We start from the raw sequence: 16297 nt of genomic DNA on the forward strand, positions 1-16297 counted from the left end.
AGATCCTAATCGGTATCCTAAAAATCGGTATCACTTTTACTTGGGGAAAAAAAAGTAGGTGCACATGCAAAGTAAACGTACGATTTTAAGTGAGGTAGCTCACTGATGGAATTGCAGACTGTTAATGAGGTTATTCTTTGAAAGCATTGCAGAGTCTTGACGTAAAGCGTTCTTCACAAATCCAGAATATATTGATGGCAGCTGGAAGCTGGGTATAATGAAATAAGAGCCTGTAAAAGACTTGCTGGCATGAATTAGTAATGTGAAAATGCAAGACTTGGGAAAGGATACTCTTGGTTATTTGGTATCCTAATAGGCAGACATTGTCTTCCACAGAAGAGTTAAAACTTTCTGCTTAAACACTGAGTTCCATAGAACGCATACAATGATACTTTGAAACTTGTTCACTGAAGTTGTCTAGAGCTGTTGACATTCATTACTATTTCTGTCCTCCTTTTAAATGGCATAAAATATCTTTTTACAGAAAAACCTTCCTCATGCTACTTTGTACCACAACTGTGGGACCATTGGTGGAACAATCAGAAAAAAAGCTAAAGACAATACATCTGTCTGCTATCAGTCAATCAATCAATTCACATATTCTTCCCAATGTAGATGTGAGTTTGTAGCATTTGCTTCTTTTCTTTTCTTCTTTTTATCCATATATCTCTTTAAAAAATTCTGTGAAATGGACTATAATGCTCCTGAACTTTGCCGAATTGAACCCCCATGGAAAAAAATGTTCTTTATAGCCAGTAAATTGGTACAGCATGGGCATCAGAGTGCAGTCTTCACTATTCTTCTTCACCAGTGTCCCTCCACACTGTTCTTGAGGAACTGTGTTTAGAGATAAAAGGGTAATTCACTGTCTGGCTCGATTCTCTGCTGGTGTAAATCTGTGTAACTCGAATTCAGAGGAATCGCATCTGTTCATGCCAACTGGAGCTCTGCATCAGCAAAGAATGCCATTTTATATCTGTATATAAACTTTTCCACAGGGACTCATTAGTTAGTTTACTTAGTAGAGGGTTAAAAGATTTTGTGTCATTAATTAGGAACTGTTTTTTCAAAGCAAATCCAGGTAGAATGGTGAGGAAAGCTTCTTTATTTCTATGCTTATATAGACCCTGTAACTTTTCACCATTATTAGATTTCTGTTCTATGCAATTTGGAAACTGTGTTTAATGAGCAAGCTACAGTTCTAGCTTACCAGCCACTAGAAACTCCATATGCAGTAGTGCAGAGCATCCCAGACTAGTCTGAGAATTCGATTCAGCTGTTTATCTCATTCTTTCTCTACCAAGCATTGTTCGGCAGTGCAGCAGTAAATTGAAATATAAATGTTTTGAAAATTGCTTTTGTCCTCATTACAGGACAAAAAGTCAAAATACTGCGATTTTTCCATGGAACAGAATAATTTACATTCAGAAATATCAATACTCTTTGTCTTGGTTATTAAAATGAATTGAAACATTTTTGTTTTGGGTCAGTTTGACATAAAACTATGCTTGCTTGAGCTGCTGTGGTTGCTAAAGGAATCTGATCCTATGGGCAGGGCTTCCTGGCCAGTCTGCATCTTCTTTGATGCCGTGTGATCATTTAACACCCAGGATGCACCGTGATGGTTCAACCAGAAGGCAAACCATGGTGCATCATGGGAGATATAGTGCATCCGGAAAGTCCATCTACAGAGGAAAATGGGAGCATGGGACACCTAAATTACAACCCCTGGTGGTTTGCGGGGATACAGATTTCACGTGTAAGTGACCCAAAATGAAACAGTTCAGTTCAGTTGAAATACTGATGTATTTTGACTCAGGTTGACTCCACCGAAACCAAAATATTTCTTTTTGATTTTCCCAACAGAGAATGAAAGAAAAATTCAGCAAAATCAAAATTATACAGTGGGAAATTTTGATTTTGCCAAAACTGCATTGTATGTAAAAATAAATAAATCAATAACATTTAAACAAAAAATTCCTAACCAGCTCTAATATTGACTAATATACAGGTGAGGAGGTTTCTCCAGAGTATAACAGAATCTGTAAGTCTGTTAGCAAATTATATATTAGACACAACTCTATATTAGACATTAAGGCTGGGATCATTAACTCTTTCAGTTATTTTATGCCTTGAAGCATGAAATATAATTACCTTTAATTTAGCATTTGTATTTACAGGTTTTATTGGTTATGAAATTATACAGACCCTTTAAAATCCATACACTTTTTAAATTTGATCATGGCTCTTTTGATTTGATGATGACCTAAAGGGCAAAGTTCTATAGATTTATTATAATCTGTGAGACATATTCTCATTGTAATTTGGAGAAACTTCAGCTATAGTTAATGGATATACTCTGGATCCAAGGGTCAGCAACCTTTCAGAAGTGCTGTGTCCAAGTCTTCATTTATTCACTCTGATTTAAGGTTTCACGTTCCGGTAAAACATTTTAACGTTTTTAGAAGGTCTCTTTCAATATGTCTATAATAACTAAACTGTTGTTGTATGTAAAGTAAATAAGGTTTTTAAAATACTTAAGAAGCTTCATTTAAAATTAGATTAAAATGCAGAGCCTCCCCAGACCGGAGGCCAGGATCCAGGCAGTGTAAACGCCATTGGAAATCAGCTCGTGTGCCGCCTTTGGCACGCGTACCATAGGTTGCCCACCCCTGCCTGGATTTACACAGGTGTAACTGTGGTCAGAATGTGGCTCTCTGTGTATGGATTTTTTGTTTATGGGATGCATAAAGCAGTATCCCCGTGATCATGGTTTGTCTTAGAGTTTCAAGCAAGGACAATGAGGAACAGCAGAATATGGCTGGTGTCCATTTTGCTAATAAACACATTTAATTATTTGATATTTTTATGACAGCAGTTCACAAACATCCCCAATCAGGATTATGGCCCTGTCATGCTACATACTATATAAAAAAAGTAGATAGTGGAGCTGGGAGTGAATTTTTCATGAAAAATTCTGATCTGTTAAAACTGAAACTGTTCCAGAAACAGGTTCATGTTTGAGTTTCCTGACTTAAAAAAAAAAAAAAAATTGACAAAACAGTTCTGTAAAGAAAATTTCCAGTTTCTGGTTTGAATTGAATTTCTGTTTTGAAATTTTAGCTAATTAGACAGGAAAAAAAAATTTTAACATCTTAGAAATATGGAAGTGAAACATTTTGATTGACCTAAAATGAAAACAAAAAGCTTTTGGTTCGCAACTATTTTTGAGATTTTGACTTTTGTCCTGTTTTGAGAAAAATTTCCCATTTGGGAAACCATTTCCTGCCTAGCTTTAATAGACAGAGACGTTACTCCAGTGAGCCTATTGTCTATGAAGGTAAGAAATACAGAAAGGTAGGGAGTGGAAGTCAATGCATCACATACAATGTGTATATACATTTGTTATGTTTTATTTGTTTTGTAATCTGCAGAAAAGTTATCGTGCCTGCCCCACCTCTGTGAAAGACATTTAATAGTAGTTTAGTTTAGTGAAGTCTCATAGAACTAAAGTTTCACTATTTTCAGTTACTAGAATGCCATGCATTAAGTAGTACATCCTGAATTACACCATACCTAATAAAATTGAACTACAGTCTTCAAAATACACAGATAAAGTATTTATCATGTATTATACTTTGTTCTTGTTGCCATTCATTTGGCAGAACCCTGCAACTACTTGCTAATATGTATAGTGTTTGCTATAGTTCAGGGGTCGGCAACCTTTTAGAAGTGCTGTGCCGAGTCTTCATGTATTCACTCTGATTTAAGATTTCACGTGCCAGTAATACATTTTAACGTTTTTAGAAGGTCTCTTTCTATAGGTATATAATATATAACTAAACTATTGTTGTATGTAAAGTAAACAAAGTTTTTAAAATATTTAAGAAGTTTCATTTAAAATTAAATTAAAATGCAGAGCCCCCCAGACCCAGCAGTGTGAGTGTCACTGAAAATCAGCTTGTGTGCCGCCTTCAGCACCCGTGCCATAGGTTGCCTATCCCTGCTATAGTTAGTAAGTTCCACTGACACTTTTGCAGGATCTGGCCCTTGCACAAGTAATTTTCAAAATTCAGGTAAGACAACTATTGTCCCAGTTAATGGGGGACAAGCGAGAAATAAAGATGAGCGGTTTTATTTTTTTTCCAAACTTTCTTGAGTTGTTTTTTTCCCCAGATTGTTCGTAGTCTTCATATTGAAGGTCTGAATATTTCTCACACCAAGCTGGCAGCCATTTCAAGTGTTCTGTTATTGAGTATCACCCTTAGGGGACTCAAAAAATCAAATTGATTTTCACTGTTAACTCCTCTAACCAAGTCACAGTTATTGACCTTCCTGCAATTTAAATAATCTAAGAGATCATAAATTCTGCATAGGGATCAGCTTCATTACTTTATAGTATCGTCAATTAATCTTAATTGTATGTGGCCTGTTAGAATATGATAGAGGTCTCTAAAATCATGACTGGTGTGGAGAAAGTAAATAAGGAAATGTTACAGACTCTTTCTCATAACACAAGAACTAGGGGTCACCAAATGAAATTAATAGCAGCAGGTTTAAAACAAATAAAATGAAGTATTTCTTCACTTCACAGCACATAATCAACCTGTGGAACTCTTTGCCAGAGGACGTTGTTAAGGCCAAGACTATAACAGGGTTCCAAAAAGAAGTAAATAGATTCATGGAGGATAAGGCCATCAATGGCTATTAGCCAAGATGGGCAAGGATGGAGTTCCAAGCCTCTGTTTGCCAGAGTCTGGGAGTAGGAGGCAGGAGATGGATCACTTGGTGATTGCCTGTTGTGTTCATTTTCTCTGGGGCACCTGACATTGGCTGCTGTTGGAAAACAGGATACTGGGCTCAGTGGGCGTTTGGTATGACTCAGTATGACCATTTTAATGTTCTTATGACTTTTACCCACAAAGGACTCATTTCTACCTATGCCACTTGAAAGCTTGACTAGTTGCCTGTTAAAAAGGCAAATTCAAAGTTAAAGTCAGCTACTAAACCAGATACTGCCTGCCTGCCTGCCTGCCTGTTTCTCTATCTATCTATCTATCTATCTATCTATCGTGCATGGAATGATAATTAACCAGGTAAGAAATGCTGGGGTAACTCATTCTTAGGGCAATGGTTGTCATAGGAATGAAAATGGCAAAATTATAATGCATTCTTGTCACAGCTTGTAATGTGAATAGAAAATAGCACAAATTTTATTCACTACAGTGACAACTGTAAGACCGTAATGAGAACAGAAGACAGCATAATTTCTGTGAGCTTTCTAAAATGCAATCTCGTTGTTATCCTCAGATGCCGTTTTCCAGATTCTCTAGATTGGCATCATTTAACACAATACAGTGAATTTCCTGCAACTCCACTCAGCCATCCCCTAGTGCCTCATTACACATATGCCCATTTTTAATAATATAATTTGACTTTTTTTTTCACAAGAAGGCCTTTTTTGAAAAATATTTTATACAATCCATTGTAGAAAAATGCATTGTAGTACGACAAGGCACCCAAACTAATTATAGAGACTATATACCATGGGGTATTCGATAGGCAGACCACGGGACAAATCTAGACCACCAGATGCTTTTGAACATACCTGGAAATCTTTTTATTTACTTATTATGATCATGTTATTAATTTTTTTTATTTTTTTCTCTGGATTCTTGACCTTGACTGTACCTTCACCAAGAAATTTGACAAAAAAATAATGGACTACCCCTGAAAATGGAAGCACTCTGCAATATATTGCATTCGCTTGGGGACAGGGTTCTGGATGTTTGTAGGTGACATACTGAACGATTTTCACACTTCTGTGTAGCATTTAAAGATGACAAAGTAAGTCTCAATCTGTAATAAATGTCTGATATTTAGTAGTGCTGGGAGTACTTTCAAGACCATTCATCAAATCTCTGATGCAATTTTAATGTACCTAGACCACGATATGAGTGTTTTGGGGGGGATTTTCCAGTAATTCTGAATATAAATTTGAGTTTATTTGCTGATGGATTAGAAGAAAGAAAACTGTACTAAATGTACATACTTTGGGTGAAGTGGACTCACTGTTCTAACATAGTGATTAATACTGATTCAGTTTCAGATGTAGATCTTAAATATTTATTTTAAAACAGCAATTCTCAGCCCCTTGTTTTGTCAGACATTCAAGTTTTGTAATATATTCACAATGGTATGCTTATCAAATCTGTCAAGCAAACATGCAACTTCTTACGGCTTTCATCGGGTTTCAAAGAGGAAGCTCTCAAAGCAAATTAGCTAGTCCTACAGATGTAGGACTTCTTAAGCTGTATGATTGCCATAGTTACTGCTGACATGTTATATAAAATAAATTGCTTATTGCTGCATAAAGGCCTGGCAGAGCAGCAGTATCGTTAAAAAAAATCTCTGCATTTCTCTCAGCAAGCTGATTTTAAAAGGCTGCATTTTTTAGACTGGAGATCTGTCAGTTGAGTATTTTAGTGGTATGTTAACTTTTGCCATGATCAATTTTTAGGCAATTTTATTTACTGTTATGCCCATTAGTGTTTGTCTTTGAGCACTGGAGGATTGCTCTGATTCTGGCAGGTCTTGGATTAATTATCTCACCCTGGATCTTACACACTAAGACATTTCTACCCAAGTTGTGGTAAATTTGATATGTTGATTTTTCTACTAAGAATGTTGATATCCTGAATCAGCAATTCCTGCTCTACTTTTGTCTGTTAGAGCATTTCACTGGATTCAGTTGGCAAATCTGTTACCTAAAAGGGAAGTTCAGAACCAGTAGCAGCCAACAGTTCATGTCTGTATTTAGTAAAGCTTTAGCCACCATTACTTATGTCACAAAATATTTAGTTTGTTTGGATTTGCTATCTTGATTGTCAATGTCTTTAATGAAATTGTCATCTTTAAACGGTTATAAAACTGATAGCAATAGTGTAATGTTAAGATAACTGCTGAGCAATGATTTGTTAAAATTACACTTCATAGTTATTTATAAACCTAAACAAAAGTACATGGACAGCACAAGATGCAGTGAATGATGCAGATTGATCAGGAAAATACTCTGTGTCATAGATACATCCATTTATGGGCTATCTGCCATACAGCTGTAATACCGAGTATTGCAGATGTGCATTTTTTTTAAAGTATAACTCAAACATTGTTAATAAGAGATACATACTGGAGTAGTGGATATCATCTAGTTCATCTCATTAAGGAACCTTTACAGATTTACTTTAAAAGATTTATAATAACAAAATGCTGAGTTCCTAAATCCACATAAAGTTTGAAACTTTCTGGGCTGCAGATCTCAGACCTGGAGTCAGTTATTCTCTCTCACTCATGCTCACACTCAAACATGCACAGTTTATGATATATGATCATATAATGTTAGGTGTACATGTGCATTTAGCACGAAGTCTTAATGATGATGAACCCACTGTTCCTGTAACACTATTTCACTTCAAATCAGTATTTCTACAATGCATTGCCTAACGTGATTTGACAAAACTTTCCTCTTTTCCCCTGTCTTTGGGGGGAATAATTTAACTTATTTAAATGCCCTGGCCATGAATTAGCTTCTTTTGCTCTGTATTTATTATTGTTTTCAATGCCTTGAAATGGGCACTGAACAAATGTAATAAAACGGGTTGCAGACAATAGAATATCAGGGTTGGAAGGGACCTCAGGAGGTCATCTAGTCCAACCCCCTGCTCAAAGCAGAACAAATCCCCAGACAGTTTTTTTTTTTACCCCTGTTCTCTAAATGGCCCCCTAAGGATTGAACTCACAAACCCTGGCTTTAGCAGGCCAATGCCCAAACCCTAGGTGCACTTTAATTTGATAAATTACAATTGTGCATTCTCCTAAAATTCTATTTGAGTGTATAGCTCTTTATTCATTGTTAAGCTACAGCATTTTAGTCAGGGATATACAAGGCTCACAGTACAAACAGTGTGTTCCCAGAAGAGTGTACTATCTAACAAGAGAGACGTAACATAGACAGGATGCACTGGGAATACCAAGAGAGAGGCAATTACTATGATTTTTATTTCATGTTTACATTTTTTTATTCTTCTGATTTTACTTAGGTGTCCTCGCCCGAACAACACATTTCTAAAGAGACTAATGAAAGTAACAGTGCCTTTTGTGAATCCAATTACTATTTTGGGCTACATTTTGACTTCAGCTATAGCTTTGAACAATGGGTGGTGTGTAGGGTACCCTCAAAAAGCATTATGAATGAGAGACAGACAGACCTCTGAATTACAGTTCCCTCTCTGCTCCCCCATGTAGCAGTGTGCATGGTACTTTGAGGAAGGAGCATAGGTTGAAGGAGGGAAGAGTTTAGAGGAAGCACCAGTGGTTAGTCTACCTGCATGTGGCATGAATGCTAAGGGCAGTTGCAACACCTCTGTAAATACATCTTTTAATAAAGAGCCAATTTTACAAGCATGGAGTCTTCTCATGATAGTACCCAGCATGCAATGTATGAAACAGCCCATTATTCTGAAGGGAGGGGAAGATCACAGTAATTTGCTGTCAGCCCATAACAACACCAAAGTGTGACACACCCTGCACTGCCTTAGCTGTGCTGGCCAATGAATAGGGAAGGCAGATCCAGTGAGTCCATGCTCCTTCCTGCCAAATGCTCACTCTTGCTTGCCCACATGCTCTTGGGGGAAAGTAAGAGGGTATGTAGGCCCACTTATTTCTGTGCACCCCACCCACATACGGGCAATGGGACGGATGGAATTACCTATTTCTCTATGTAAGCACAATTTGGGTACCTGAGTACTAGAAATATTGCTCTAAGTCCTCAATTTTGAGAGGTACGAAGTACTGATAACTTTCTATATGGAGGATTGTAGGCTCAAGCCCTTGAGTGATTATTTCTGACGTATTTCAATTGCATTTGAAGCACAGGTGGTAAATTCATCCTGCAAATAATCTGAAAACAGTGCAGTAAAAATCCAGCCTGTGCCTCTTCAGTTGTCATTTTAGATATTATTAGGGAATGACTGCAGCAGAGCACTGTCCTTCAGTACAAGCTTCTGTAACAGCAGTCGTGCATCCAGATTCTTTCAAATCCAGATTCTTCTGGGGCATAATGCAAATTGCTTTAATGTACAAACATTTACTTGTCTACTGTGGAAGCTGCTTCCAATTCTGCCCTTGAACACAGATGTGAACTTTCCACTCCATTGCCTAGAGATGTTTTTTCCAAGACAGCCACATAAGTGGTTCATTTATAGGCACATGTATATTATCTTAGTATTGAAAGTTTGGGGATTTGATTATACAGATGTTAGTGTGGATATGATGATTTTTGTTATGTTTTGGAATTAATTTTAATCCTCCTTTCCTCCTATCTGCAATTATGATCTTCATAGTATTCTGTTCTGAATTATCTATGTCTGCTATTCTAAAAAAAAAAAATTAATTAACCAAGGCATCTGCAGTCTGTGGTTATTGATTTAGCATTTTTAGCAGCTGTTGGTTGATATATTTATTGAATTCTTACCCAAGTCGATGCTTATTTCAGAATCAAATAATTATCATAAAGACAAAAATCCTTTATTTTTATTTTAAATTGCCTATGGAGGTGAATTTGAACATGTTTACTATTTGTATTATGATAGCACCTAGAGATCCCAGCTGGTATCATTCCGGGAATGTACCTACCATTAAGACTTTCCAATCTAAATAAAGTGTTCTTATCCCTATTTCACAGATGGGGATCTGAGACAGAGAATACCCAAGGTGACACAGAAAATCTGAGGCAGAACTAGAAATTGAACCCATTTTCTGGTGTCTCATTCAGTGCTTTAGCTACAAAGCCAGCCTTCTTTCGATTTACTTGTAGTAACTTGATTTACTTCTGTGTATCTTTTTAATCATTTCCCCTTGATTCTCAGTGATTAATGAAAATGGGGGGGGGGGGTAGAGCTCAGTGGTTTGAGCTTTGGCCTGCTAAACCTAGGATTGAGTTCAATCCTTGAGGGGGCCATTTAGGGATCTGGGGCAAAAATCTGTCTGGGGATTGCTCCTGCTTTGAGCAGAGGGTTGGGCTAGATGACCTCCAGAGGTCCTTTCCAATCCTGATATTCTATGATTCCATGAAGAGTTGGAGAAGTCCTGTTAGGTTATCTAGTCCATTCTTCAGCTTTGTAGGAATGTTCACCATTTTATTATTTTCTAGTGTTCTGTCCAGTTCTGTTGTAAATAACTAAGAAGAAATTAACACAGCTTGAATTGAGAAAATGGTGATGTGGGCCTTTAAAATCAAAGATCAGAAGACATACCATAAAAATAAAGTTACAGAGGATTTCATTTTGGAAAGATGATGGGGTGTGTGGGCATAGTCCAATATATGTGGCAAGAGATAAGGGAGCAGAACCTCAGCTAATGTTAATCAGTTTAGCTCCATTGACTTCACTAGAGTTAAGCTGATTTATATCAGCTGAGGATCTACCCCAAAAATACAGTCTGGTGCCCACAATTAAAAAGGGTGTTGGCAATTCGAAAAGGTTCAGATAAGAGCTACAAGAATGATTTGTCATTTGGAACTTGTCTTACAGTCAGAGACTAAAGGAATTCAATCTACATGGTTTAGCAAAGAAAGTTAAGTGGTAACTTAATAGAAGTCTCTAAGTAGCTACATAGAGGGAAGATTTCTGATAGTTGGCAGCTCTTTAACCTAGCAGACAAAGGCATAACAAGATCCAATGGATTGGAACTAAAGTTGGACAAATTCAGACTAGAAATATGGTGCAGTAGTTTTACAGTGGCAATAATTAACAATTGGAGCAACTGACCTCAAGATATGGTGGATTCCTGTTCACTTGCGATGTTTATATAAAATTGTATGTCTCTTGAAAAGATCTGGGCTAACTCAGCCAAAAGTTATGGGTTGGATGCAGGAACCTGTTGGTGAAATTCTATGGCCTGTGTTATGCAGGATGTCAAACTAAATTATCATAATTGTCCTTTCTGGCCTTAACATTATTAATCCATGAAGGGTTTTTGTTTTTGATTTACTGCTAAATTCTTCATGAGAAAATATTATATATGAGTAATTGGTTGAAGATGTGGGGAGAGTAAATCTGTCTGGTGATGATTAACAAGAAATTTGAAACTATAAGAAAATTTCGAAATAATTTTGCAATAATCAATGAGGGTGAGCTAACATAGCATTTGACTGGTAAGGTTCTTCTGTTGATTGAGGTCAAGGGGGATTAGAACCACTAAGCCCTCTGTCCCGCCAGTCTGGGTTGTCTCTTGCACTGTGAAGCTATGTCAAGCTACAAACCTCTGACAAATACTACTTACACAGACATCCACAGAAAGGGACACGCCCAACTACATGAATTACCTCCCAGCCACTCATGATCCAACGATAGAGAGATTTCAGCCAGTTCCCCCCAGCTGCCCAGTCTTGCACCCTAGGACTATACCATCTTACACTGCTCAAGGCTCTGTTGGGCAATGCAAGTTGATTAAGTAGTTTGCCACTCCCTCAGCATGGAGTGGACACACACTAGTTTTTGGAAACTGAGCTGTGATTTCCCAAAAACTTCAACCAAAACACACTGTTTTAGATAAAATATAAAATAGATTTACTAACTACAGAAAGACAGATGTTAAGTGATTATAAGTGGTAGGCATAAAAGTCACAGATATTTACCTTAAGAAAATAAAAGGTAAACACACTTTCTAAATTCTAAACTTTTGGTCTAAGCAAGAGTTAAAACATATAGCTTTTCTCAGCCTGACAGATGGTACAAGCAGATTACAGTTTCTGAATACACAATCTGGGACTACCTTCCAGCCTGGGATCACCCTTCCCCAGTTCAAAGTCTTTGTCTGCCAGACGTTCCTCTAGGTGTTGAGATGGAGGAGAGGGAGAGAGAGAGACTAAGTGATGATGTCACTGTCTCCTTTTATACTTTTTTCCAGCTTGCTAGAAAGATCCTTGCTGTGTTGTGGGGATCAGGCAGTCCCTATTGGTCAAGCAGTTTCCATTGCATATGTGTGCTCTCTGAGAAGTCTCTGGAATGGCCATTGGGAGAGTGGATTCCATTTAATGGACCATCAGCACATGTCTGGCTCATCCTTCATTGTAACTGAAAGGTTGGCTGTGGGCATCTTCCAACCTCACAACATATTTCAGTAACACACATACATAGCAATGCTTCATAGCTTCACATCTAATGAAAACACATACAATCCAACAGGTTATTGTACAGCAGATCAAGACTTTTAAAATACCTGACAAGGTATAGCTTGTATAAAACATATCATAATAATATCGCAGTGGTGAATGTAGGGCAGGGATCAGCAACCTTTGGCACATGGCCCTCCAGGGTAAGCACTCCTCGTGGGCTGGGCCGGTTTGTTTACCTACTGTGTCCACAGGTTCGGCCAATCACAGCTCCCACTAGCCACGGTTCGCTGTTCCAGGCCAATGGGGGCTGCGGGAAGCAGCGGCCAGCACATCCCTCAGCCCGTGCTGCTTCCCGCAGCCCCCATTGGCTTCGGATGACAAACCACGGCCTGTGGGAGCTGCAATCGGCTGAACTCAGGGACGTGGCAGGTAAACAGACTGGCCCGGCCTGCCCGGGGGCTTACCCTGGAGGGCCGTGGGCCAAAGGTTGTCGATCCCTGATGTAGGGATTCCAAGGTGCTTACTTTGAGGTACAGAGTGTCACAGAAGTGTTGTAGGAAAATAAGAAGAGATTGATTATTTCTGGAGGATTATCATTTTCTACCTTTGAAAATAGGAAGATTGTATTTGGTAAAATCCACATAGTACAGGTGCTCCGAGTCATGTAGGAGGGTGATTTTTATAAAAACTAAAAATACTTTTAAAAAATTAATATGATCTAAAAGTAAGATTTGGCCAGAATATTAGACATGCACAAATTCCAAGAAGTTGGGAGTGATTTGGCTGAGAAAAAAGTATTTAAAAGGGCTTTTTGTTAAAAGATGAAACATAGCTCATACAGAATGCTCAGAAATAAATATTTGAGCATAGATCACAGCTTGTATTATTTAATACTCTTTTTAAATGGCTGCACTCAAAAGAAGTGTGATCAGCATCTTGGATTCTCTGTGTGGTAGGATTTTATGGGTTGTTCCTGACTATGCAAAGTCTGACACATATCTACATGGAGTAGACTATAGACTGTAAGGCCAGAAGGGACCACCATCTAGTCTAACGTCCTGCACATTGTCTAGTCTCACCTCTGGCTGAACTACTGAAATCCTCAAATCATTATTTAAAGACTTCAAGTTACAGTTAATCCACAATTTACATTAGTTAAACCTGCAAGTGACCCGTGCCCCATGCTGCAGAGGAAGGCAAAAAACAAAACAAAACCTAGGGTCTCTGACAATCTGACCTCAGGGAAAATTCCTTCCAAATATGGCAATCAGTTAGACACTGAGTATGTGCAAGACCCACCAAACCAACACCTAGGAAAGAATTCTGTGTAATAACTTAGAGCCCCCCTATCTATTGTCCCATCTCCAGCTGTTGGGGATTTTTGCTACTGGCAGTCGCTGATGGGCCACATGCCACTCTAGGCAGGCCCATTGTACCATCGTACTAAGTGGAATCTCCTTCCTTAGACGTTTTAAAGGTCAGGCTTGACAAAGCCCTGGCTGGGATGATTTAGTTGAGGATTGGTCCTGCTTTGAGCAGGGGGTTGGACTAGATGACCTCCTGAGGTCCCTTCCAACCCTGATATTCTGTGATTCTGTGATTTCCTCCATACACTTATCAAGTGCTGTCTTGAAGGCAGTTAGGTTTTTTTGCCCCCACTGATCCATTTGGAAGGCTGTTCCAGAACTTCATTCCTCTGATAGAAACCTTTACCTAATTACGAGCCTACACTTATTGATGGTCACTAGATATCCATTTGTTCTTATGTTAATATTGGCACTTAACTTAAATAAATCCTCTCCCTACCTGTTATTTATTCCTCTGATGTATTTATAGAGAGAAATCGTGTCTCCCTCAGCCTTCATTTGCTTAGGCTAAACAAGCTCTTTGAGTCTTTCCATTCCTTTGATCATCCTTGTAACCCTTCTCTGTAGCTATTCCAGTTCATCTTTCTTAAACATGAAAGAACAGAACTGCAGAACTGCACACAGTATTCCAGATGAGGTCTTACTAGTGACTTGTATAATGGTATTAACACTTCCCTATCTCTACTGAAGATATCTCACCTGATGCATCCTAGGATTGCATTAGCCTTTTTCACAGCCACATCACATTGGCATCTCATAGTCATCCTGTGATCAACCAGTACAGTGGGTCTTTTCCCGTGTCACTTCCAACTGATAGGTCCCCAGCTTATAGCAAAAATTCTTGTTGTTAGTCCCTAAGTGCATGACTGCACTATTAAATTTAATCCCATTTGCATTACTTCAGTTTTCAAGGTTGTCCAGATCTTCCTGTATGATATTCCAGTCCTCCTCCGTATTGGCAATACCTCCCAACTTTGTGTCACCCACAGATTTTATTAGCACACTCCTACTTTTTTTGGCAACGTCATTAATAAAAATGTTAAATAAGATTGGTCCCAAGACCAATCGCTGAGGAACTCCACTTGTAACCTCCCTCCACCCTGACAGTTCAACTTTCAATATGACCTATTATAGTCTCCCCTTTAACCAGTTCCTTATCCACCTTTCATTTCTCATATTAATCCCCATCTTCTCCAATTTTACTAACAACTTCCCGTGTGTAATTGTATCAAATGCCTTACTGAAATCCAGGTGTATTAGATTACTGCGTTTTCTTTGTATAAAAAATTCAGTTATCTTCTCAGAGTAGTAGACTAGATTGGTCTGGCACGATCAGGAATGGTGCCAGCTTTTTTGGCGCCCTAGGCAGAGGAAGGTCCCACCCCCGAAATACTGCTGACAAGCAGGGTGGCTGAAGATCTGGCAGCCGCGGTCGCTGTCCCCCAAATGTTAGCGCCCTAAGCGACCGCCTTGGTCGCCTAATGGGTTGCGCCAGTCCCGGGCACGATCTCGCTTATGTAAAACCATGTTGTATTATATCCCAATTACCATTTACCTCTATATCCTTAACAACTTTCTCTTTCTAAATTTGTTCTAAAATGCTACATACAATTGAGATCAAACTAATGGGACTGTAGTTTCCCAGATCACACATATTCCCTTTTTTAAAAATAGATACTAAATTAGCAATTCTCCAGTCACAGGGTACGACCCCAAAGTTTACAGATTCATTAATAATCCGTGCTACTGGGCTTGCAATTACATGTGCCAGTTTCTTTAATATTCTTGGATGGAGATTGTCTGGGACCCCTGATTTAGTTCCTTTAAGCTGTTTAAGTTTGATTTCCACCTCAGATGCTGTAATTCCTACTTCCATATCCTTATTTCCATTAGCCACCCTGTCACTACCCCAAGCTCCTCATTACCCTTATGAAAAACTGAGGCAAAATAATATTTTACTTATTTACTTTATTAATTTTATATAGCAGCAGTCAGAACATTAGGAAATGATTATATTTGGTCCTTTTATTATAGTTCTAAGTTCTAGTTAATATTTTTGGATCTGATTCTTCTTTACTACAGCTGTTTCACACTGGTGTAATGTTGCTGATTTCTGTGGAACTCCTGCTGACTTATACTGAGAGGAGGCTCAAGTACATTGACTTCAGTAGAATTAGTCCTAATTTACACTACTATAAGTGAGGTCTGAATCAGGCCCTTCATTTATAGATTTGACCTTAATATTCCTAGTTGAAGGTATATTTGTTTCTTGTGCATCTCTCTGAGTCTAGGCAATTATTTCAGCATGTGCATGGTTATACTCATGATACCTGCTGAAAATCAACTCATAGTTTATTGCATATGATTGTCAGACTCTATAAGACTTATTTTCACATTAGAGATCAAGAAAACATCTGCTTTTAGCCAAGCTGTAGCATTACAGTATGGTCTGCCTTTAAACAGATTACAAGCACATTTCAACAAGAGAAATTGGAAAGGCATTTCAATGATTGCTGCCTTGAAATTTTCACAAGGAAAAGTTTCATTTTAATCTATTCGTGTAAATGATTCAGTCATATAAATTGCTAAATTATAGCAGCATTCAGTAATGTCATCTTAGTGTGTTCCTGTCACGGGAACACTGAGATAAAAATGCAGCTGTAGGACCAGATTCTGGTTCTGGATTCATATTAGCAGCTCCCATTGATTTAATTTGAGAAAGAGATGGACATTCCTGTATAAAGCACATGTATTC

At 38.2% G+C, this 16297-nt stretch overlaps 1 protein-coding gene and 1 long non-coding RNA gene across 2 annotated transcripts in view; one reads left to right on the forward strand and one right to left on the reverse strand.

The window, feature by feature from the left end:
* The window catches only part of PCLO (piccolo presynaptic cytomatrix protein), a 612599-nt gene that overhangs the window by 226950 nt on the left and 369352 nt on the right, over positions 1 to 16297 (forward strand). The window lies entirely within an intron of this gene.
* LOC142046616 (uncharacterized) overlaps positions 1 to 16297 on the reverse strand; it is a 63461-nt gene that overhangs the window by 31365 nt on the left and 15799 nt on the right. The window contains exon 3 of the long non-coding RNA XR_012655633.1: positions 82 to 208. This is a non-coding gene — a long non-coding RNA (uncharacterized LOC142046616). The remainder of the gene's footprint in view (positions 1 to 81; positions 209 to 16297) is intronic.

This window comes from Chelonoidis abingdonii, chromosome 1 (genome assembly GCF_003597395.2).
Source record: "Chelonoidis abingdonii isolate Lonesome George chromosome 1, CheloAbing_2.0, whole genome shotgun sequence".
NCBI lineage: Eukaryota > Metazoa > Chordata > Testudines > Testudinidae > Chelonoidis > Chelonoidis abingdonii.